Genomic DNA, 23,677 nt, shown 5'->3' with positions numbered 1-23,677 from the left:
CCCACCGCACGCCCCAGTGAAGGGCCTGGCTCCGTCCCGATGATCTCCTCTGCCGAATTCGCTCCAGCCGGTCCGTGTCTGTCTTGTTTTGGGGGGGTGGGGGGTGTCAAAACTGGAATACCCCGTATCTGGACGTGATCCGACCCGTGCCAAGCAAAGGGGATCATCGCTTCCCCTCGACCGACGGGCTACGCTCCTGCTAACGCAGCCTGGGATACCGCTGGCCCGGGCCAACTAGCTATTTGAGCTAAAAGATAATGTCACAAAACCAAGATACAGTTCCAGTTATAGATCAGTATTCAAACTGGTGATGGAGGGGGAAGGGACAGGGACATTTTGAGAAGGAGCTTCAGAAATTAGTTTTCTGGAGTACCACAAGACTCTCGTTGGACCCCAAGACCATTCTGGTTTTAGCTATATTGATCATGGTATCCAGTATTTTTAACGCTGATCACAATTACTTTATAATCCGTGAAGGCTTGTGCATTTTTCCAAGTGCCATGAAAACATCAACCGAACAGTTCTTGCAAACTTCTTACGCATATGCAATGAAAACTGTTACCTCTACTGGAAAAAATAGAGAAACAATTTCCTTATGCATCAGCAGAGGCTGCTCTTAGGACTCTAAAACCTTTGAGTAGAATTTTAGATTTTTAGAAAGGTTATCTATGGAAATTAAAGACATTTCACCATAGGGGGAGTAGGTCTTACTATAAAATACATAACTTTTTTAATAATAAATAAAAATAAGGAATAAAGAATATGTAATTGAAAAGACTTTTTTAGCTCTTTTTCAGTCAACGTGAACTGCTTTGTTACAGAATGAGTTAGCAAGTTTCAAGGATTGTGTATTACAGCGATAGTTAATTCTGATTGTTTCGTGAAGTCCAGTTTGTTTGTTCAACTCCTCCAGCAATGTCCTGTTTGAAAGTCATGTTAGTCAAAGCCAACTGCAGACGCTGTTAAGCCACGCCAAGTGAGAGATGCAGCTCATATTGCTTATTCAAGGGGAGAGAACACAGAGGACGGACAGAGTTCAATAAGCGACCAGAAGCTCCGATTTCTGTCTGAGCTCCTTTTGTCTGGAGAGCAGGTCTCAAGAGACTGTACTGCTTCCTGGTTGAATGAAAAAGACGTACCCACTCCAGTACAGAGGCTCTGACTAATTCCTGGTTAGACATTTAACTCCCATTGAAATCAACAAGATATCATTGCTTAATCATTTTGCTGATTAAAATTCTGGATGCTGCAGCGAGGAGGACCATGCACATACACTAGGAACAACTCGTCTGTCAACACAGTGTCTTTCCAGTCCACGCAAGTCCAAGAAATGTCAAAGCCTACATGCAATAACATACCAAAATTTTTGCTCTACATGTAATATGATTCAGTCACATTATAGCTCATTTCTCCTGAATGCCATGTGAAGCAGTATGAAAAAACTTAATAAAATACTTGTAAAATGCTGGGTTTGCCTGTCCTTAAGGCCTGTCACCCTGCGGTAGGGCAACAGTAGTCTTATTGCTATTATACAGCTTGATTTCATCCTCTATAATATGAATTGTGATGGTACCCTATGAAAATTACTTAAACTTCAAAATCCTGATCCCGATTTTAAAACCCACTTTACAATTCAGAGCTATTCCCAAACAGATTTTGACTCAACGCATGACAGTGAGAAAGGCATTGCTTCTTTTTAAATTCAAGCAATGTATAGTTTGAAGGTTTTGCTTAATTATATATGGATTTTTGTCATAATCTCTTATTCAGGCAAGCTGAGAAGTAATACAAGCAGCAGCAAGTAATAAACATCTGACTTCCAAAGTTCTGTAAGGTAGATGGTGGCAAATTGCTCATGACAACAAAAGTATTGTCCTTTATTGGTATACTGTTTATTTTTGACAGGGGAGGTCAGTAAAGCAGGAAAAAATCCCAACAAAGACACTTAGAAATGTCAGTTACCACACAACGGGGGCATAAACGTGGAGGAAGGTCAGATGGACATGGAGAAAGGCAGGTATTATCCATCATCCTTAACATCCTTAGTATTCTTCTATGGTACTTCAGTGCTTTCAAAAAGGAAAAAAAACCCCAAACAACACAAATTACCCCACTTTACCCCACTTCCAGATTCTGAGACCTAAATTTAATGCATGCAATAATTTCTTGAAACACTGATTGTGACTGTAGCCAGTGTTTTTTCTTGTGGAAGGCCATATCAGTCTTCTTTCTGAATGACTAGCATGCAGCAGTACATTATCATAAATATAAATCATTAAAAAATTGAGAAAATCTATAATTGTTACACCAATATATTACATGTTAAGGCATAAGCAAACTGAATACTTGATAATTTGAGATGTTTAAAAAAGGAGGGTTTTTTTCCCTTATGACCAGTTCATAGGCACATTGACTATATTCCACTGTAGCATAAAAGTTGATTGGGGTAGAGCGGGAAGCACAGCAAGGACAAATAACTTACTATTACATTTGAGAGGTTTTTAAAACTTTCTGGCTCTGTGGCTGTCAGGCAGCCTAGTATCTCTGCAGCCCACAGAACGCATTTTTAATTTTTAATTTAACTTCGACAGTTTCTACTGCCTTCAAAAGGGCTTTATTCTCTTTGGAAACAGCATTTGCATGCTAGCTGCTATCTGTCTTTATCTTTGATGCGCAACTGTAATTTCTAATACTGGAACTTCAATATGTATGTAAAATGCATTTGGATTCTCAATAATATAAAGTTTTTGTGGTTAAGATGAAGGTCTGGGATTCAGGAGATCTGACATAAAACTTTGCTAACACACTTCTGTCTGGCCCCTATCACTAACACAATCTTGCAAAAAATTCTAGATAAATTAGGAGACTGTGCCTAATTTTTAAAGTGTAGCTTAATCACATGAAAGGCAGTGTGCAAGTGACTTTAGATGAAAGACCAGCTTCTTATTCTTTTTGATACTTTGGGTTTGTTCCACTCATTATTGTCCAGACGTTCAGTGAAATATTGGCCTAATTATTTGAAAGGCTCAGCTTAGCCTAGACCTACAGATCCAGGTTTAGATCCTTTTTAGAAGTGATTTAGAAATTTGGGTCTTACTGTAATGGAAGTTAAGCATTTAACTGCCTAGTGAAATTTTCAAAAGTGCTAACTGTCCAACTTTGGCAGTAAGTACATAAATTTTACAGCCTGGCCCTAGGGACATCTGAAAAAATTATCTTTCATTTCTCTACCCCTCATTTCTCAGTTTATAAAATGAACATACTATTCCCTTTCCTCTCTAGCCTTCCTCAGATTATAAACTCTCACCAGGCAGAAATTGCCTATTCCTGTATTGCGCATCACAATGGGACATAGTCTCACCTGATGCTTATTATTTGTATCAGAGTAGTGTTTATATTAGCTAGGTTATACTAGTTTATGTAACCCATTTGCTTCTAAGAAAATGCTACTTGGTCTGCCATTTACAACTCCCAGAAGTTAAAAAAAAAAAAATATTAATTTGAGTAATGCATCACTTTATCAAAAAAGACCAATTTCACTTGTATCATAACAAGTCTAGCAGAACTATAGAGCTTTTCACCAGCAGTGAAGCCTGAAATAATGAACTTCGTTCAGTATCCTTCTTAACATATTTGCTGAAGTAATCAGATACGAACACACTCTTTACTTAATCTTTAATACCAAGTCTACTTCTGACAGCATAAGAGTCTCCTGGCTACTGATTAAAGATGTGCCACAAAACTGAACTCCAAAATTTTTAAGCATGTTTCAAGAAACTTGGTATCTGGCAAGTGTTAGTATCAGGAAACTTAGGGGGGAAGAGAGCCAATTAACCAGTTACAGGAAAAGAAATATCAAACTTGGGTTTGCCTACAGAAGTTAAAAGTCACAGCATCCAGGGATATTGCAGCATGAGGATTTTGTTCAGCGTACTTTAGATGTTCTTATTATTCTTATCTATAGCTTTTATGGATAAAGTACAGATAGAATATTAGAAGAAACTAATCATTAAGAGATTCAATCATTTGAAATTATTGAAATCTTTCAATAATTTCTTTCCATATCCTAGGCTGTTCTATGATAATCATAAATGAAAAATATATTCCCTTTTAAGTCAACAGGATTTTTGCCATTGATCTCAATATAAATTCAGAATTTCTCTAGATCATCTATATGATACATTACTTTTCTGACAATTGCTAATTAGGATGATCTTCCTTCTAGGAGATGGAAAACAGAAATTACTGTAGAGGTACTCACTGTAAAAACTTAATGTTGTCAGAGAGATTCACTGCAGGAACTTTCAAAGAACATCAGATACTTGAAAGAGAATTTACTGCCTCCAGCATTCCCATATGCTGCTGGTGACTAAAGGACAGGAATAGGAGACTTTTCCAGGAATACACACAAGCTGCCTATCACCCTGATACTAATCATCAACCACTAAAACAGCCACTGCGGGACCTATTATGTTCTGGTACTCTACAGATATTTAGCCCAAAATGCCAGGCTTAGAAATACCTTCCAGAAGTGAAATAGGTTTGTTGCATGGAAGAAACCCTGAGACCTTCATCTTCCTTACTCAATTCTTATTAATGCATATCTCCCTCAAGTTTGAAGAATTTTGCCCAATTCCAAGTGCAATACAAACCCCAGAATTTGGCTAGAGATATGCAAAATACATGTCAATATATTTTAAAGTCTGCATATATATAAAATATACTGCAATGCATAAAATGATTTTACATGTTCAGAACTGGGTATTTATTGCTCAAGTTTCTTTTCAAAACTCTTAGTCCACTTAGATTTGGTGTTTTTGCAAAATAAGATGCTACTGTGTAAAGACCTAATATTGCACTTCTTTCTGTAGCAAGTGAGATGCATTTCCTCTCTACTACTCCATTAGCACCACTTCCCACATGGACTATAGCTTTCAGTGCAGTAGCTGTGATACACAGTTATTAAACTCCATTTAAGATGTCTCAGTGCTTTGCACAAGAGCAGGATGAATTACCGCCTGTTACACCTCCAAATACTGCAGTATGGATAATTACTACAGTCCACATTTGGGCCTGCTTTGGTGGGTTTCTAGAGTCAATAAGCTTACATGAGTCCCATGAAATCATTTTAGTCTTACAAACTTTAAAGTCCAGTAGCAGGTGAATAGTTTTCCTGTTGCTGGCTGGGAGATTGTGTCCTTTGACCAGATGGTTCACTGTTATTATGGTATTGGAAAGTTCTGTTTTCTTTCTACGATACCATTACATAAACCACAAATACATGTTTATATCAGTCATTTATATTACCGCATGTGTGTACTAGATGCACACATGCATTCGCATACATATGTTAAATTAAATATATTTTTGCAGTCACCAAGCCAGAAATAATACACACTTAGATTTAGAGCTAGAATTCACAGAATAGAATGTAATGTACCCACCTTGTGACAAAGAAAGAAAGAAAAGAATACATGAGAGATTAGAAATCCAGGACAAAAGGCAGAACAACTTTCAGTGCCTTTCCATTAGAGAACATTACTATAGAAGAAGCTCAGACTTTCATGTCGGTGAGTTATTTTTTCAATTCTGTCAGAAGTGGAGTGATAACCTTGAGTTCTCCCTACAGGGATTTCCCTCCTCCTCTCACTATTTTTGTGTCTCATTCTGTGGCTGACAATTAGAAATGCTATTATGTCTTGACCCATACGACATGTGAAATGCCAAAGTACCTGCTGTTCTGAGATGATGTTAAGTCACCTCAATAGGTTTCATCTCAAGTTCTAATGAGTGTGACAAAGTAATGATCCATGGAGAGGCTCCATAGAGTTCTGGTAGGCCAAGAAAAGAAAAAAAGTCATTGTCCGTGGAGATAGGTTTTTTGCAAGAAACTAGAATGCGAACAGATGGAAGAAGATTGACACAAGAAAATTACAAAATAAAGGGTTATGTAATTTTCGCTAAGGATTCTGCACCAAGTATGTTTCAGACAAAACACCTGGGGCCAGGCTGTAGGTTTGATAGTGGATCTGAAGATTCGTTTATTTACACCAGCAGTTAGATTGTGAAGTATTTTGGCTTTACTGTAATCAACAGCAGCTCCACTATTGACCTGTGTAGGGTATTTCATCCCGTGGCGCTGGTAAGGTTATTTGCACTGAGAGGTACTTGTGCGTGAGAAGAGTTAACCAGCCCAAATCTTTTCAGAGTATAGTTGCCAAAAAATGCATTTACTTGTCATTGTACTAACTCTATTTGGCCAGGCTTCAATCATATTTTCAGAGGGGCAGATCTAAATAAACTTGTTTGATTTTAAAGCTCATAACAGATTTACCTTACCCTTCCTGCCACTTGCCCAGTTCCATTTTGGTTTAACCTGTAATCTTTTCATCATTTAACATTACAAGATTTTTGGGGAAGTGACTGTCCATTTTCTATATGTTTTATAGTACCCAGCTAACTCCCCACTAACATAAAATACAAATACTCAGAATTGTAATGGTATTATTCATTTGTGAAACAGATGCCACTTCAATGTTTTCGTTCTATAATGCATGTCAAAAATTTGCAGTTGCAAATTACAGAGATTTCATTTTCAAATAGAAAGGAAAATATTTTGCCCATAAATCCTTAATCTTCAGCCTGTGAAAAATATCCCGGACTATGAAAAAGCATGTTCTACATCCTTGCTGTGCCTCAGCCAGTCTGAACAAAGGTCTAATGAGTTTGTGAATAGTGTGAAAAAATCACTGATTTTCTGACTAGCTGACTGTAGGGCAGGAAGAAATCCTATTCGGCTAGGTTTGATTGAAACTTGAGTTAACTGTCAGTGCCCACACAAACCGGAAAAATAGGATTAAAGGCCAAAGAGATATTAACAGTAGACATGTTGTACATCTGCTTTGACAGATGATTTTCACACTTCACAGGTTTAACTAAAGATCACTTTCGCAGCAGTTCTTATGAAGCTAAACCCCTTCTAAATGAAATTATTAAAAAACAACTGAGGATTAAACATCAAACTCTAAGCTCTCATAAAACTATCCAAAATGTTGATAGTAATGATAAACAAAGATAAAGTAGAGCACTTACATACAAAATTTCAAAATAATTAGATGTCTATACATCAAAATCCAATCAACCTGCCTTTATAATGCTAAGAGCTTTAATCATCTGTTTATTTCACTGACTGTGAATCTTTAAGCATACATCAAACTAATTTTTATCTGTGATTATGTAAGTACAATATGATTTCATAGCCTGTTAAAATTGTAAGGATGAGACTGAAAGAATCACTTCAGCTTCTTTCTGCTTGTAAAATGACTGCAACCAGATACCTTCCAAAAATTATGAAGTTATCCAGCACATGCAAGCTTATGTATGATGCTGGTTTAGTCTGGATCAATGGCAATAATTCAATGCAGAGCCATTGAGCTACCACAGTCAAGTAAGTCAAGGGATTTCTTTTCTGTTGTTTGATCTGATAAAGGGCTTAGTGTCAGAGCTGCTCAAGGAAATGCTACAAAACCAAAACTGTAACTTCAAATCCTGATTCTGGGTTGTGTGCCAAAGACCACACTCAGTCAGAGCAGTGGCCAAAGAGTACTTAGCTGTTTGAGGTGGGAAGTCAAAGGTACCAGGCACGGTAGTGTGCCACAAGTTACAGATGTGCCTAGCTTGATGTGCCATCACCATGCTGTGAAGAGATGAGTTAAATTCTTAAAAGCAGGAGGAGATTTTGGAATCTCTTGCCTACTATATGAAGAAATGGGAAATATTTCTTTTTCTGCAAGAATATTTTCAACCTTTTTGTAAGTGCCACAAATATTAGGCTGCGATAATATTTACTAATTTGCATCCACATTTAATTTTTAGTGTCATCCTGTCATACTTACATAAAATATTGTTTATGAATGAAAGCCCCTAAAGGGAATATTCTAAACATAAAGGGAAAGTAAAGGGAATGTTCTTAAAATCTTGTCTGACTTACTTGCCACTGCATTACAACTCAAGAGTTGTACTTTATAACATACTGCATTGGGCTCAATCACCAAGCTTGTTCCTCCATTTTCCAAGCTAAAAGATAGAGTTAATGCAGCAATGATGAAACTAATTCCTGGCAAAAGTAAACATCTTCTTTTCTGATGATTAAGGAACCCTTGCTAGAGGTTGTAATATTTCTGCTTAGTCAGAAAGATAGTTCAAGTGTGGAATTAGTTATTGGTAACTGGTTTTTTTACTTTTTTCTCCTAGATAGATTTGATACAAGTTCTTAATGTTTAGCACATACAAAGATAAAGTAAAACAGAATAACAAGTGTAAGCGCTGCTCCAGAGCAAGGCAGAGGGAGGGAGCTCTTGTGAATGAGGTTCATTACAAAATCAGATTTGCTTCACAGTTTCCCTCCAATTGCTGTAAAGGTGAGATTTGTATATCATTGGTGAATGGAGCACTGGGACTCTTGAATAAATGGCTTGATCTTTATCACAAGTGTAACTTCGATAAAAAAAGGATTGCTGAGCAGCAACCAGAGTGCTCCAGATTATGACAAATAGATTATTCCAGTAAGAACCACTTAAAAAGCAACTGCCATCAAGACTTTTTATCTACAGCACAGTTCGTTGTGGCTGCTAAGAAGGTTGGGCAATATTTATGAGGTATTTAGTAACATAGAGGAAATATCACAGCTCAAAATTCAGAGTCTTAACAGGTATATACTCTCACTTTAACATTATTCTCCTGTGCCATTGTTTTCATTATTGCAGATGTTTATTTTTAATTTGATCAAAAATCATGAGTACTGCCAAATGGGATAATAATGTCCAGAGCAACCATGTAAAAATGGGAGGTGTGTTTATCTCTGAACTGTACTCATTCAAACTCAGTGAATACTCACATGAGTACGAGCCCCTGAGTTAGCATGCCGTAAGTCACCACCCCACAGGATAGGGCTGCCTAGTCTAAGGTCAGCTCACCAGTTCTTGTACCTAAGCTGAAATCATAGCTTAGATCATTTAATAAGATACATTGTTTTATAATATGGTTTATTTACCTAGTGCTCTTCATTCAGAAGCAGTCCAGTCTTCTAAAAATAACTCAGTATATTTTATATATTTCTTAACAGATGTTGAATGAACCTAAACACACATCATAAGAAAAGCAGGGTAGCTTCAAGCTCAGCTGGGCAAGAGAAAGAGTCCCTAATTTGTCTGAAGCTAGCCTGGAGTATCTGGAAGCATTTGTTGAGTGAGGTTTAAAAATTCAAGTACTATTTAAAAATCACACATGAGAAAATTATTTTGGAATAATCTGTTTCACAGGATACAAGCTGATGTATCGTAGGTGCATTACTGAACTGTCAGAAAGTACTGAGCGTACTGCAGTGGCAGCCTCTAATTAATCCATTGAGTACCATTAATCCAACTGCCGATGTGTGTGTATTGCTTGCATAACAAATACTTTGGAAACAGCACCTTGCATTTGAGCATAATGATGTGTCCTGGTTTTGGCCAGGACAGAATTAATTTTCTTCCTAGTAGCTGGTTGGTTGTGTTTTGGATTTAGTATGAGAATAATGTTGATAACACACTGATACTTTCAGTTGCTGCTAAGTAGTGTTTATACCAAGTCAAGGATTTTTCACCTTCTCATGCCCAGCCAGTGAGGAGGCTGGAGGGGCACAAGAATTTGGGAGGGGACACAGCCAGGACAGCTGACCCAAACTGGCCAAAGGGGTATCCCATACCATGTGACATCATGCCCAGTATATAAACTGGGGGGAAGGCTGGCCAGGAGCCACTGCTCAGGAACTAACTGGACATCGATCGGTGAGTGGTGAGCAACTGCATTGTGCATCACTTGTTTTGTATATTCGCATTCTTTTATTATTGTCATATTGTTATCATTATTATTATTTTCTTCTCTTCCGTCCTATTAAACAGTCTTTATCTCAGCCCACAAGTTTTACTTTTTTCCAATACTCTTCCCCATCCCACTGGGTGGGGGGAGTGAGCAAGCACCTGTGTGGCACTTAGTTGCCAGCTGGGGTTAAACCACAACATGATGTGACTGCATGTGATACCTGGTATAATTTTAATAGGGCGTGTTTGTATTTGAAAGCCAATAAATATCATATTAAGGGGGCATATATTTTGCACATTAGCTTTCTGGAGAACAATTTTCCATATTTAATTGAAACCCCTTTACACTTCTGTTAATTTGTTGACTCTTCTATGCACAAGTCTTATCTGGAATTCATGCTCTACTTGTGATTTCTTTCTTCCTGACCATTCACTGGTGTCATGCAGTATCATTTATCTGTCAACTCTCCTCATCCCCACTAACTTATTCATGGGTCATTTTTAGAATTTTCTTCCAAATTTTTAGCATCATAAATTTTACTCATCTGACTTAGTTCTTCAAAGATATGTTTTCTTTTTCTTGTTGACAGGATGAAATTTATAAAATCAAATCTTCCCTGTGGATGCTGTATCTTACAGAGACTACTGTTGTGCTTACAAAGGTTATGCTGTGATTTTTTTGGTGAACATTCCCACTCATAAATCCTGTTGTCTAGAATATTTCTAGAAAGCAAATGCAAGAGGCACCAACATGGCTAAAATAAATTCAGCTCAACATTCAAACAGTCACAAAACACATTTGTTTACAGTCTACTTAGCTGCATGTGAGACTTCTGAAGCATGTTAAATTTCTTTATAGCAAAGTCTCTACACTTCATTGTTTAAATCACTTTTAAGTTTTCATTATTTCCCTCATTAAACCTGTATTTCAATAATCTAACCAGTCCAAGTATGTCCCTGGTTAAAGCTGTATCAATAACACCTCTGTGTGCTATGTTTGAATAATCTGTAAGCATATCATGACATTATTTTATGTGGCATTTGAAATGTATTACGCACATAGATGAAAGTGGCAAAGGTTTTAGCCTCATCAATGAAGCCTCAAAGGAGCAGTTATGGTATAACTACATGGTCTCAACCAGATGTAATTCTTTGGGCTAAAAGACAAAAAAAACCACAATGTATTCTGAGTATTAACTCTCAAGTCTATTGCTGTAGGGTTCGAGTGCATCCAGGAAATCATTTCCTGAACCAGCAGTAAAGAGCCACAAATAAGATCTATCAAGGAGTCCTTGTTTTGATGCAAAAATACATTTTATCCTTCAATTTCAATTAAAATTATTCCCTCAAGAACCCCAGTTTAAGAAGGAGATTCAGGGTACTTGTTGCTTAAAAAAAAATCAGTTTTACAAGTGAAGAAAATGAAATGTTTGAAAAGTAAGCTTGAACAAAAAGGAATGTATGTAATTTATGGGAGACCAGATCCTTTTATCATTTACACTTTTGTCAAGATGAGAAATTCTACTTTGTCACCAGCTTTATATCAGTTCTGAAAAAACCCAAAGTGAAATTAAATATAACATGCTAAATTTCAGTATGAAAATATAACCCTCTTTGCCTAGAACACTGTTGTGATTCCACATCATTTGCAGGATTTTGCAGTTGGATGAATTCAACTACATAATAACTCTTGACATAAGAAAGCATTTTGACTTACTGCTTTGGTCTTCGCTAAGTATAGCTTCATTGACTTAATTTTCAGTAATCAGTTCACTAACTTTCCTCTGTAAAATGAATGGATGGATTTATTTGGGTTGGTTTGGTCTGCAGAGCTAAATAATCAGTTTCTTATACCCCCCTGGATAAAATCAAAGTCCTCTCTACTCAACGAGAAGGTGATTAGGGCTTTGAGCATACAGATAAGCTTATTAAAGCAGACATGGAATCTGTTCCCAGTAACAGTTGTAGAATTTGCTCATGCACTTGTAACACTTGATAGGTGTTCATCTAATCTGCTGCTAGGGACTGAAGCCAAATACAGATCAGACATTTTCCTATTATTTAAAACTTTAAGTACATATTAGTAATGTAATTACTATCTACTTAATGACACTGGGACAGCCTATTAGTCTATGCAAAAGGTGTCTGTATAGAAGAAAATCTAGCAGTTTTCCATTAAAAATATTTAAAGAAATTAAATTGTTCAATTGCCAAACATGGCTGATCTCCAAAGGTCAGTAAGAATCCTGGTTCTGCCTCTGGCTCTGCACTACCAATGTGTTCTTGCAGCTCTGTCCTAGATCCTAGGAAGGCTGCTCAGTAGTTATCCTTCTGCAGACTTGCTTTGATAGCTTTCAAAAACATTTACATTTTTATGTATTTAATAAAAATAATTTTCAAAATATCTGAGTGGAGACAGACAAAAGAAAATGTGCATGAAAACTCCCCTTGATGGCACCTTTCTTTCAAAGACTGAAGAACGTGTACAATTTTAATTCCATGTGGAGCTACAGAAAGCGAGTGACTGAGACTCATCAGACTGTATTTTAAAAGTACCCAGAGTGTGAAGAAAAACCAAAAAGGGAAAGGACAAAAAATCTGGGAATGAACTATCTAGCATACAAGCACATCTCAGAAAGCAGTCAAGTAACATCTACTTTTGAATGGTCAAATGCTAGGAATTCACAGAGTCATCAAGTAATTCAGTTACCTGGAGAAGTAGTCTTAATGTAGAGATGTACATGCTATCCTGGAGGAGAACTGGGAGGTGACTCGGCTACGCTTCTCTACTATTAGTTTTTCATTCTCTAACTGCAGGAAAGATGATTAAAAACTATGATGTCCAGATTACTGTCCTTACCAAAAAAGAACATCCATGTAGTAGCAGCAAAAGAGAGTAGTATATTCTCCAATCCCCACCAATTTTCTAGCTGCTTGGGCTGTGCATGCTAGCCTGTTACACATGCCCTGTACAGTCACTGTATGACTAAACAGTATCTGTCTTAACACCCCCATTTTTAAGCTAAATTCCCACAACTATAAGCACTCAGTCACTTGTATATTGTACTGATATAAAACAAGATTTATGGGTCTTACTTTCCATTTCCAAATATGCCTCTGAGATATCCTCATAGCATTTAAAAGGTGTTTTTTCACTGTATACATATTAGCATATTATGAAAGAAATAATTAGCATATCAAATGCTGGAGATCAATTAGCTGCCAATGCACCAGTCTAGACACAAGCGAGCGCCTGACACTTGTAATAAAATCAAACCTAAGCTGGCCAAATGCTGCTTCTAACTCAGTATGGCTTCTCAGAACAGAAGCAGTAAATGTTCATTCATTACCCTCTGCACCAACAGTGCTGAAGCTGATTATCATCTGCTTCCATTTACTGCTATTGTTGAGCCACATCCCAAATGAGTTCACAGATTCAGTGACTATTCTTTTATTGTCTATGACTACTGACTGTGTGTTTTTACTCCACAATTGCCACTTGGTTCCAGTAACTCCTGCACTTACTCTTGAGCTCTCTTCAGATATGGCTCAGGAGCTGTCTACTTCTCCAGACCTTTCCACACTGGGAAACAGAAAGCTGCTGTAGAGAGCAAGGGATGCACTCCTGGTGCACAATACAGTTCAGCCACAAAAGTTCTGCTGTGTCAAGACTCTTTGAGGTTTTGAAGGAGTCTGAAGAGGATTTAACTGATGATGATGAAACAGGGCCAGAACACTGCACTGCACAAAGTAAAGATCAAATACATTGGCCCTCAAAAGAAGCATAAGAAATCGTGAAAGCTGCAATGCCTTGGTGAGCTGAGAATGAATAGCCTGAGGCAATACATGTCCAGAGAACAGCAAATACAGCAAAGCAGCAGCTAAGCACCTCATTCTGCAGTCTTAAGTATGACCAATTCCTCATGAGATTTTCCTATATCTAAAAAAGAGAGAAGGCAGCCTTTTCTTTCAAAGGAAATTTAATCAAATCAGAGATCAAATCTCTGCTCTGAATTCACCGTACAGTTGTATATCAAATGCCTTCTGACATCTTCATTCATCACTGAAGCTTTGCCTTCTTTGAAAAACTTGCACTTTTGCCTTAATCACACTTCCAGTGATACAGATAGCTCAAATACCCATTTACTTCCATGGGACAATAATCTTTAATGTACCATTATCAAATTTCTATCTACAGATACTATTTAATACAGAGTCATACTTCAGGAAATGAAGGCAACTGACTGGAATTTCATCCATGTATTAAAGCAGAGACAATTCAGGAAAGAAACTGCAAACAGTGGTTTAACAATAGATTTATTCACATTAAAAAGGGAAAACCATGCAAAAGCTGAAGCTTGGTATGACTTGGTTACTTTATGACTCCCACAAAATAGTCTCTAACACACAGCATTTTTCTCTCACCTCTTTTCACTTCTTCCAAAGAATAAACAGCAGTTCAGCACAGAAACTTATCATTGGTTTTATATGCTTTGTTTTGAACTATATCTCAACAGGATGCTGACAGACAATAAACACTAGTTTCTGGTCCTCAACTGGAACTTCCTTCTGAAAAGCTTAGTCATACAAGTTGACTACTTTGGGAAAATAATTCTGTTTTCACCCTTTATTAAAATGTGTAACAACCATGTTTTTGTTTTTATATGCTGCAGACCCACCATACCATCTTATCCGAATGCCCTGTATATATATTCAGAGTTATGTACTGATACCACTACTAGGAAATATGCAGATGAGTTACTTCCGCTGTTGACCAACTCCCAGATCTATGCAAAGAAAGTATACTATAACAGTTGCCCAGAAAAACTAAGGTTAACTCAATCTTTGGTCCTAAGATTTCACTTTGTTGGTTTCTGATAGGCATTACCTTTTTCAGTATTAGAAAAGTCAGTGTTTGTCTCTTAAGTGAAAGCTGGAACATTTTAAGGATTCATACTGTGATTTTCAAAGGAATTTATGAAGGATAGCTAATTTATACTTTTGTCTTGTGCCTAAGATATACTAACATGAATGTTATACATTAAGGAAACCAAACTGGAGGGGATAAAGGACTCCTAAAGGAATGGAAGTCAGTGCCACAACACATCTTCAATTATTTGTATGGTTAGAAATGTTGGGGGGTGGAGGGTGGAGCGAAGGGATGCATTTTGATTTCACTTACTGTTGTCATTAGCGTGGATTTAATGTAATAATTATAACTCAGGTAAGATAAATTCACAAACATTATCCTAGTAAGAAAACACATAAATATATTCAGAATTGAGACATTTTGAACAAAATCAGCTATTACTTGTCAAGAACTGAGAAACTCCTAAACATCTGCACTGAGCTCATGCAAAATACTACAAATTGCTAAGAATTCCCTGAATATTCATTTCATTTGTTCGGTTTAATTTGCAGCATATGATATTTTATGCTAGTAATTATATAAAATCAACAGTTATGAACACAGATAAAGACCTTCAGAGAGTCTAGCAAAAAGCGTTAGTACTATGTAACAATGTAATCCATTTAAAGCAAAAAAACCCAAACAAACAAACAAAAAAAAACCCCAACCTGGCATAATTTCAAAAACGTAAATCGCTCTGTACAGCTGGAAGAAGCATTTATTATTTATACTCTGGAGGCTTTTCATTCACATCTACCAACATGTTTACCATTTGGAATGAAGATGAACTAGCAAGGCAACAGCCAAATATGATTTCTTTTTCTCCAATAAACTTCAAATCTAGTAATATTCAGGCTAGCCATTCACAATCTTCCTCTCTAGTGACTGACAGAGATGTGAGAGGCTTATTAAGATACGTTTGGATCAAAGTGGTACATGCAATGTCACACTATAATTTCTGGATTTGGATTTAGATATATATCTGAGGTTAAATGCTAGAAATACTTTTAAGCTTGCCAAGGCAGGTTGGTGTCATGAATAATGTATTGCATTCTACAAGAGAGAAGCCACCATAAAGCTTTTACTTCTATCCATTTAACTGCTGGTCCAACATACAGAGCATGGATTTTTCCCACAGAAACCTATCTGGGGTTTTTGGCTGTGGAAACATGGCAAGTGACTGTTGAGAGCACCATTCTGTCTAAGTCAACAGTATAAAAAGTTATCAAACTTGCAGAAAACCACACAGTTGTTTTAAAATCTGCCCGCATAATTGGTATTGTTATACTTTTCTCAGACACAGCAATAAAATACAGGCACTGCAACTATTGATGTACTCAGATACACAGAAAATAACATTTCAACAAATTGTTGGGAACCATTCAACTACCTCTCAGTGGAGATTATGGCTGCTGAAAGGCACTTGTCATCGAAACTAGTTAGTCTTCACCTTATTTCACACTGTAAAACACACATTCTCCTGTGACCCTTAAGACAGTACTGGAACACCCCAACTTCTACAAAATAAGTTTATACTATATGGAACAATTTCTGCATATACATCTCAAACTACAACCAGAACAGCCTTGCCACAGTTGCCTCCCAACCACTGATGAGCCTCTGCTTCCCAGGCACTTTACTTTTGACCTTAAAGCTCCCTGAACACTTAGTTTCTCCTCTGTGCATAGCTCGAATTACCCACTCTGAGCAGTTCTAAAATCTAGTTTGCTGACGGGTCTAATCTCAAGGTATGTTCAAGACATCCTATGGCCAGGATAATACAGAGTTGGTAAATTTTTCTTCTAAGGTACAGGTGCTTATGTTGATATGTGTATTTTAATAATAGCCTGGAGATCAGAAAACTCTTCCAAGTAGTGGGAGACTTAGATTCAATTTCCTCATTAGCCTGAAAGGCTGCAAACCACACCTCCCACCATCCCAGGAAAAGCTTCCAGGCTATGACTGTCCTGCAGAGCAGGCAGTCCCCTCTTTCCTGTACAGCAATTGCTCTGCTGCACAGAAAGGATGCAGGATTCACAGATGAAAGTGAAAAAGCAAACGTAATGCTTTATTCATATAAATCATTGAATACAAATCTAAAACTATTTTACCATTGGCTTTTCTTGTGCACAGGCAAACTATGTGCCACTTATTATCAGCTGGAGGAACAAGCAACTATCTCACAACTAATAACATTGCCAGAGCCAATACTCAGTCCCAGCTTCAGCTAACCCTATATAGTCAATATCGTTCCTGTCAATATCATTCCTGTCAATAGATACTAATGAAGAGATCCTACTAATGGTGTTGAAGCTTCTAACTTGAGAGCAATCTACCTCCACAAAACCAAAATGCATATACAAAACATGCTGAGTGTGTATGAGAAAGTATGTTTACCGATTACTACTGAATAAATTAAAAAAAAAATAATTGCCCTGTCATGTTCAAGTTTAGATGTACTTCAGAAAAAAAATTTTCAACCTTCAGGCAGGGGAAACCCCCCCAACTTAATAAGGTATGGTTTCCCCGAATCTGATAAACACAATCCCAAATCATCTCTTAAAGAAGTCAGAGCCTGTACTTTACAGATATCTATGCTCCTGGCAAAATACCAAATTATACTTAGCTGGAAAGCAAAATCTACACTGGGCATGAGGGACTAACTTAAAATGTAACTGAAATACTTTCTTAGGGGAAAACAAAAAAAGGAAAGATGCATTATAAAGAAAGAACACTCTGTGTTTGGCTTCATTAGTGCTCAGAAACAATTACCCCTCCATCGCATGAACAGTGGATGAATAAGACTGCCTCCAAACATAATATGCTATCAGTCTGTAGCTCACATTGTCCATCTAAAAGGGCTCAAGTTGCAGGAAAAGGGAGCTCTTTCCAGTCATTACTCCCTCACTGATGCAGACAAGGAGGAAACAGCCCAGGAGAAGAGAGCTGGTAGACCACGATCCCATCAGCAGCACACCATTACCAGCAGACAAGCTACAATGATGGAGTAACCTGTATCAACGAATAACCCCATGCAGATTGGTTTGCTCTGCAGAAAACGGTGAGCTAGCAAAGAACTGCAACTGAGAAACAGGCTTGCATCTTCAGCCTGCTTCTGGCATAGAAAATCTGTGTGTAGCACCATGCCTCAGAGCTGACCAGGCCAGCTGGCGTTTGGAATGGTCTCTCTTGGTGTACTGATCATACTCCCCTCCATGCACACAGCCTTCCTTCCTCACACACTATGTATATACAAACACAGATTTTCATTCACTAGAACAGAAAAGCTACTCTAAACAGATGTGATGCACTTCAGATAAAAACAGTTCAGTCCAGTTAATTGGAAAAAGAGGCTCATCGTCATTCTGTTCACAGTTCACACCATCCCAAGGTTCACAATGGGGCTTTATGTACTTAATCCAAGCTAATAGTAAACTGTCACTAACAAGGTGGTCCTGTGCTGCCCTTGCCCCATGCACAATCACGCCCAGATGCTGTACAGTCATCTCCTGTAAGGGATGCAAGAGCAATGCACAGATAAAGACGGAAAATGGGGGAGAATGGTTTGGGAGCAGCTTGCAGTTACATCACGTTAAATCTAACACTGAGCTGTGCTCCTAAAACCCTGATGAACCCTTGGATATATATTTTACAGATTTTTTTAGCATTTGCTTTATTAATACATACTAATAAAAAAACCAAAGCATTTTAAAATGAGAATTGTAATAGATGTGACTTCCTTCCAAATTGCTTATAAGTACTGGCCTTAAAACCAGAAGGATCAACTCAGTAAGAATCACACAGAGTATGACTTACAATCTCACAAACTACACAGGACCATCCTTGAAAAGTTCATAGATGTGTAGAAGACCACAGAAGAAAAAAAATCACAGGTGTAAGAACTGGCTGTATCAATGAAGTATTGCACATCGAATTCAAGTCATTTTAAATAGCACAGCACCTTTCACCAGACCAGAAATGAACAAACGGTGTTATGCTCATGATCTTGAGGCAGTTCTTAGGTGAGTTATTAGGGGAAAGCACATGGACATGGACCTACGTATGTGTGTATGTGTGAAGACAGGCTTGTTTGAATTTGGTTCCCTAGTCTCTAGGCCAGCAAGTGTAAAGACAAAGCATTGAATATTCTGGACATCCTCGAGTATAAAAGAAAGGTGTATATTCACATTAGGATGGATGTAAGCATTTTCACAGATACTGAGTGATTAATACACATCAATATACAGCTGGGTCCCAAGGGTGGAGGTAAGGAGACAGCATCTGGTTGGCTAACTGTGGGGCTGTTAGGAGTTAACTTCTAACCTGGGGAAAAAGTTATGAGCCAAAGTTTTCTAAAATACAGACAATGGAGGGAAGTACCCCGGTTAGAAGACTAAAGACAAGTTAAAGTAAAAATGTGTAAAATTGGAAATAACTATATAAAAACAGGACAACAACAAGTCCGAACACGGACAGCACCTTCTTTCAATGTTAAAAAAGAGATTAGAGCTTAATGAAGCTGAAATAGTAAACAACAAATAAGAATCAATTGTAAATCCTCTATCTGATTTAAGTAATACTACTGCACGTTCTTTATACTGCATTATGCAAACTTCTTTCCATTGATCTGACAAATCAGATTAAATGTTTCTAAGCTCTCCCCAAGCTGAAACTGAGGTCATGCACGAGGCAATTCTCTACAACTCAAATGACTAATGCATTACAGTAAGTCAAAGCAATGCAGTGTGGGTATGAACAAGGATATGTATTCACTAATGTTGGATCAAAATACTAATGGTAGGATGGATGTTGATTACAGGTTTCCAACAATCCAATTTTATCATACCTTTGTGAAAAACACTGTGCCTCAAACCTTAGTAAAACTTTCTATGGTACAAAACCAAAAGCTGTCCCAAGGAGGACTTTGCGGAGGAAGATTTCTTCAATATTAGATGTCTCCTGTGCAGGAAGTGAACATGGAGTAGAGAGCTGGGGAAAGTATTCCTAAAACCTGCAATCCGTATATGGGACTTCTGACACTAGTACAAGTTACAACAGTCTTCTTGTCAGGGGACAAAAGGTTCAGCTTCAGGATCACAGGCTGTGACTGTAATTTAAATCTTCCTTCTGTACCCTCTCCGAAGTGCTGAGCAGAGTTCATGGGTCAATCCACTGAGGGTCCCACTGCAGCTATGCTTAAGTCTGGCATGACAATAGATACCAAGGTTTTAGCAGCTCTATGTATAATATTTCTCACCAGTGAAGAAAGGTAGTTGATTTTCCAGCTCAAGAATTTTTTACTCATGTATAGGAAAGAGTACAGTATGTAAGGAACCTTTTTTTTTTTTTTTTTTTTTTTTAAAAAAGGACATGGGAAATCCAGGGAAGCTGCATATTCTAGGGAAGCCAGCAACGACTGACATATGTAGGCAGGCGTGTTTCAAACTTTGGCTTCAACCACTATTGACAATCCAGAAGCACAGGTATATAATGCCAGGTTTCTTCCCCTTCTTCTCCAGATTTTGTTTTCATTGCCTAAAAAAAGGCACCCTGACAATTAAGATTATAGCAACATGAACCTCCAACATTACTATTAAAAATCTATTAATGCATTAATATTCAAATTTATTCAAAAGGGAAAGAAACAGCTCACATTGCCCTGAGACCCCAGTTGAATAGGTATGCTTTAGTGCATTTCAAAAAAGTCACAAGATTGTTATGGCACCTCCAAAGAAGCAAAAAGTTCCAAGTATTAGAGCACTATTGGTGAACCCCCACCAATAATCCCTTCCTAGTCAAACTTAATAATGCCAAATCCAATTCAATTCTCTCTACTGTTACAGAGTGCCATCAGGAGACAGACAGCATCTTAGACGTGTCTCAAGATGTATTTTTTTCCCTGTTTATTCAATTTCAGAAAAAAGATATCCTTCCCTTAGAATAAATCTATCTTGGAAAAATCCATAGGACTAAAAGAATTTCATTGTTTTGCCAATATTTCAAAAGAGTAAATGGTGTGACTTATACTGCTATGAGTCATCTACCTCAATATTGATTTCAAGGAAAATCATGCAATATCTGATTCAAGATTATTACTTACTCTTAAAGGATTAACTATATTCTATAATACTCAACAGGTTTTGAGGGAAGATAAGTCTTGTCAGATCAAATACTCCCACTAACAAATGACAGAAACTGTTAACAATGTATTTCTGAACATGTTTTAAGCTTTGAACTCGGTACCACACAACTTTCTGATTCTGAGAGACAGGAATACTCAGAAGTTATATGGCAGTATCAAATTGGAAAATACTTTCTTGATACTGCATTTCTTAATAAGTAATTATCAATTATTTAGCATAAAAAGCTACCTAGAGGACTGATTCTCAGCCTGTGACAAAATGTACTTTTACTACAAATAGAGAATTAAAGCTGATAATGTTTGCAGAAGGAATAAGGATGAATAGAATGGAAAAGAGTGAACAATAACACGACAATACAGTTTTCTTGGTAAACCAGACTCAAAGGGTTCTTCTAAACAGCCAAACACAAGGCTTGTAATGTCAAAATTAAACACTGTAATCCCTAACTCTTAAAAGGACCTAAAGAATTGTCAACAGTAAGTATCTGAACATGAGCTATCAATTTGCAAGTTGAACCAATAGCTGAAATCTATGATCTGTGGTTTTGTAGAGAAGCATATTAGATGGTCATTATTCTAAATGTTACTACTTGTAAAATCTGTAAGTAACAAGTGCTATGAAAATCATTTGGGCTGAATTTCCCCCATGTAATCTTATAATATATTACATCAATCATAATGCTGCTGCTGCCATTATTGACTGATTTGTAAATTGGAGTTCATTCTTTAATGTTTTTGCAATTCTAACTTTGATACCTGGAGCATATAAAGAAAAAAATCTATAGTAGACAGCTATGGGCTTGTCAAATTTCTCACATCTGATTTAAAACAAAGCTGCAATGGGTTTGATCAATGATGTACTATGCTCATCCTGGACACAATTATTAACAACATCACTAGCATTTATATAAATAAACTTTCACAATTTCCCAAGTAAAATTACAAACCTGTAATAACAGAAAGTTATAGGAGCCAAGTCAATGTCAGCTTACTTCACTGTATTTTATGGCTACACAGGGCTCATATATCACTTCTTAGTAAACACTCTTGTTGGCCTTGATGCAGTGTGGCTTCTCACAGTACAAAAATAAAAACCTTTTTAATTATCAGAATGAGAGGCAAAAGTAAGGAAAAACAATGCTATTCATTAAACCTTCCCTAACTAATTTTTCACACTTTTTTTTTTTTACCCAGTAAAGTGCAACATAAAAGCTCAGTACAACTATTACTTTTATTCAATTTTAAGATTACCAAAGAAGAAAACGTAGCAGAATTTGTATCACGTTGAAGAAAGGATGTACACTTATTTTCTGACACATTTATGGCATAAATAGAAAGAAACACAGATTAAAAGACAAAGCTCTGCAATTTGCAATTGTAAAACAGAGATGGACTGAAGAATTAGGGGGAAAAAGCACTTTCAAACCCTGAAGATTATGGTTTGGAAGCATCTTTCTGGTAGTATTTCATTTTATAGTAGATATTTGGAACAATGATACAAAGCAAGTCTGTTCTTTTTCCTTGACACAGGATACAATGTACAGCAGTAATGTTTAAAAAGCAGATCAGAGTATTCTCATCTTCCATTTTAACAAAAGGCTAAAGGGATTTGTTTGCCTCCAATGGCATCTCTACTTTTTCTGTTAACTGACCTCTGCCAGAAATTATATATAATATCAGCTCACTTATGAGGGGTAAACATTTGTCTTCGCAATAATGCAGCATAGATAATATGCCAGGTATTTTCAAAGCATTTTCCCAGGCACATCACTTCTACCCAATTCCACCTCACCCTTTTTTCCGATTCTATATGTTTCTAAGGATCTGTCCTGGGTTTGGCTGGGATGGAGCTAATTTTCTTCCTAGTAGCTGGTATAGTGTTATGTTTTGGATTTAGTATGAGAATAACGTCAAAAACACACTGATGTTTTCAGTTGTTGCTAAGTAGTGTTTAGACTAAGTCAAGGATTTTTCAGCTTCTCATGCCCAGCCAGTGGGGAGGCTGGAGGGGCACAGGAAGTTGGGAGGGGACACAGGCAGGGCACCTGACCCAAACTGGCCAAAGGGATATTGCACACCATGTGACATCATGCCCAGTATATAAACTGGGGGGAGCTGGCCTGGGGGGGTGGATCGCTGCTTGGGAACTAACTAGGCATCGGTCAGCAAGTGGTGAGCAATTGCACTGTGCGTCACTTATTTTGCATATTCCAATTCTTGTATTATTATTATCATTATTATTTTCTTCCTTTCTGTCCTATTAAACAGTTCTTATCTCAACCCATGAGTTTTACTTCCCCCCCTCCAATTCTCTCCCCATCCCACTGGGTGGGGGGAGTGAGTGAGCGGCTGTGTGGTGCTTAGTTGCTGGCTGGGGTTAAACCACGACAGGATCAAAGGCAGACCATCACTGTCTTCTGCATAGTACAAAAAAGTGTTCACTTAGGAGCACTGCTGAAGGTTATGAAGGAGTGTCTTTGTTAAGTGGAAAAACAGACCGTTCAGTTCCTTTCTTTCCTCTGTAACAGGATTATAATGGTTAATTTTGTTAAGAACCGATTTCTAAAATAGCATTATTGCTGTCACATGATGAACAAACACAGTGCAAGGTAGAGTAGATGGGAGAGGACACTGTCAGTAAGGCTCAGTATATACTCTGTAGAGCTTGGAAACATGAGTAATAATTGAGTAATGCTTTCTTGGACAGAGCAAAATGTACTTCCCAACAGCTGGAATTGCTGAAGTTTTGCAGTGTGTTTCACACAC

Source organism: Accipiter gentilis, chromosome 33, assembly GCF_929443795.1.
Source record: "Accipiter gentilis chromosome 33, bAccGen1.1, whole genome shotgun sequence".
Classification (NCBI taxonomy): domain Eukaryota; kingdom Metazoa; phylum Chordata; class Aves; order Accipitriformes; family Accipitridae; genus Astur; species Astur gentilis.
The sequence above is the reverse complement of the archived record's forward strand: the minus strand, read 5'-3'. Positions refer to the sequence as shown.